Source organism: Schistocerca americana, chromosome 2, assembly GCF_021461395.2.
Source record: "Schistocerca americana isolate TAMUIC-IGC-003095 chromosome 2, iqSchAmer2.1, whole genome shotgun sequence".
Lineage (NCBI taxonomy): Eukaryota > Metazoa > Arthropoda > Insecta > Orthoptera > Acrididae > Schistocerca > Schistocerca americana.
The window spans coordinates 147,594,028-147,596,973 of record NC_060120.1 but is presented as its reverse complement, the minus strand read 5'-3'; the positions used below and the strand labels follow the sequence as shown (position 1 = coordinate 147,596,973).

The window sequence follows — 2,946 nt, the reverse complement described above, 5'->3', positions numbered from 1 at the left end:
AACACTTCAATTATTAGTTCGCTGTATTACATAAATGAGCAAAACATCACTTAACTTTGACATACTTCTTTGGCACAGGAATACTGGATAATTTACAGCTATCACTGACTAGCGAAGCATCATTTGATACAAAAACTGTTCCCTTGAGGCGCAAAATGTAACATTTACGAAAGAACAGAAAATTTTGTCACTGTCCCACATAATGATGCTGACTGTTGTAGCTAAGTTTCGAACTGTGTTGAGCTCTTACATGCTCAACACTATACTGATCTCAGTGCGAGCACACTACTGTTGCTGAGAGGGAAGTGCAGTTGTTTCTCCTGCAGGGGTACACTTCTATGAATGGTTCATTCAACAATGAGTCAACCCTCAACTTAGTGCAAATATCCTGCTCGCGGATGAGACTTCGTTTCAGAGTAATCGGATTGTAAAATTTTCACAGTCAGTACATATGGGCAATCCCCAGAATCCTTATGAAGTTGTAAAATCAGTCAATAAAGAGTTTTGTGTTAATGCTTCGGCCGGCATTATTAGTGGTCAATGGAGAAACTTAACATGGTGTCTTAGAGAATACTCCACCCTTTCTGTTACAAGAAGCAGTCGAATTAAAAGCAGACGTATGTAAAACAATAAGTAACCTGTTCTTTATTTCAAAAGTAAGCATCATAACTGTTCATATATTTATCCCACTATGGTACAAGACGTCAATGCCTTTATGGGTAAACTTTAGTGACTGCCTACTGAACCAAGATAACATCGAGGAGTGCATCTCATCGTACGACGCAAATGGAGGGCCACGAATGTCTTTCTTTAGCCCTCCAGGAATACTGAAACCGCGCGGGGAGAAATCCGGGCGGTATGTAGGATGTAAACGGATTTCGCAGCATAGTCGAAACAACCTTATCAGCGTGTGGGCACGCCCATTCCGTTGCAGGATAATACCACCTCCCCCCCCCCCCCCCTCCCCGTATTTTGCCAAAGTTGTTTCGATTACACTACAACGTTTCGTTGGAAAGGTCAAACACGTCCTCCACACGGTTCCGATCTCTTGCATGCGATTTCCATAATTTTAGAGCCGTCGATTTGCTTCGGACGAAGAGCTGCACGTCTAGATACAATCATGGTTCAGCTGGCAACCATAAACTCTCACAATAGGGTAAATGTATCAACAGTTAAGGCGCTTACTTTTGAAATAATAAACAGTTTACTTACTCTCTCCATGTGTCTCGTTTTCATTTGACTGCCCCTTGTAGAATATGAGCCTTTACGAATGCGACGGAACATGTCCGGACGTACGGTTGAGCTCCTCCTCATTTCAGTGTTAATGTTCGTAGGCATTTGAATGACAGATTCTGTGATAGATGGATAGGTAGAGGAGGACCCACTCAGTACTTCAGAAAATCAATGCGACAACGGGTTTATACACGCATCATGGCTAACAGAGAGCATTTTGAACATTCCATTCAGAAAAATTTTTCGTGCCGTGCTGATACGGTCTTTTCCTGAGCGTATCTCGTGATTAATGTGTTGAAGAGTTGTGAGAACTGAGTTTTAGCATGCAAATAAGGCGTTACTGACCGCGTGTGCATGTAAGATATATTCTTGCTCTACGTGTGAGGAATGTTTCCTAAAAGTTTGGCGGTACCTTTATGTTACAACCTGTATGGTACGACTGGAATCTGAGAAAGGAGCAGCGCGGGGTAGGCGCACGGTCTTAGGCGCCTTGACACGGTGCTCGCGGCTCCCCCGTTGGAGGTTCGAGTCCCCCCTCGGTCATTCGGGCATGGTTGTATGTGTTGTCCTTGGCGTAAGTTAGTTTAAGTTAGATTAAATACGGTGTAAGCCTTGGGACCGATGACCTCAACAGTTTGATCCCATAGGAACTTATCACAGATTTCCAATTTCTGAAAAAGGACATAGTCGGTTCTCGGTGCTACCGACATAGTAGACGATTTGCAGTGCCGAAACATAATAGTCGTTTACATAGATTCTTAGGACTTCTAACTTCTTTGAAGCTGCATCATTTGTCTTTCCGTGTTCGTGGACAGCACCTCCCCAAATACCGGTTTCTACGAGCTCTGTATATCTGAATAACTGCCAACAGCCTTGCCGCAGTGGTAACACTGGTTCCCGTCAGATCACCGAAGTTAAGCGCTGTTGGGCTGGGCTAGCGCTTGGATGGGTGACCAAGTGGTCTGCCGAGCGCTGTTGGGAAGCGGGGTGCACTCAGCCCTTGTGAGGCAAAATGAGGAGCTACTTGTCTGAGAAGTAGCCACTCCGGTCTCGGAAACTGACATACGGCCGGGAGAGCGGTGTGCTGACCACATGCCCCTCCATATCCGCATCCAGTGACGCCTCTTGTTGAGGATGACACGGCGGCCGGTCGATACCGTTGGGCATTCATGGGCTGTTCGGGAGGAGTTTAGTTCTTTTGTATCTGAATAATTACTCATGTCCAGTACCTCTAGTCGTTGATGCACATCATTCATAAATTTTTAAGTGAACTGATTAAAATAATGTCAACTTTTTTCAAACTACCTTCATGGATGCGTTGAGTCCTTTCACGAAGCCACTGCAAACGTCTGGTACCAAGAGATATAACCGTAAGATAAGCGCGTCTAAAGAGGGACAGTCCATCAAACTTCTTTATGAGTTACCGCTAACCAAAAATTGTAGATTGCTCTACAATATGGTTGTAAGTGGTATATAATCTTTCATATCGCTATTCGTCTTACAGTTTTCGGACGACTTTGTTTTACGACGATTCAAGTTCATGTTCAGTATTCCGAAAAAAAGGGTGTAACCGGCATTAGCTCAAGAGTTAATTGATAAGTTACGAAACCAGTTCACCTACTTAGAAAAGCACGCAGCCTCTAAGCCTGCATTCCCTTGTTCTTACTTTTTTCTTGGCCGGCCGCGGTGGCCGAGCGGTTCTAGGCGCTTCAG

At 44.5% G+C, this 2,946-nt stretch overlaps 1 pseudogene; it reads left to right on the top strand.

Annotated features, from left to right (window-relative positions):
- Positions 1–2,096: 2,096 nt before the first annotated feature.
- On the top strand, positions 2,097–2,214 carry LOC124596933 (annotated as a pseudogene).
- Positions 2,215–2,946: the final 732 nt, after the last annotated feature.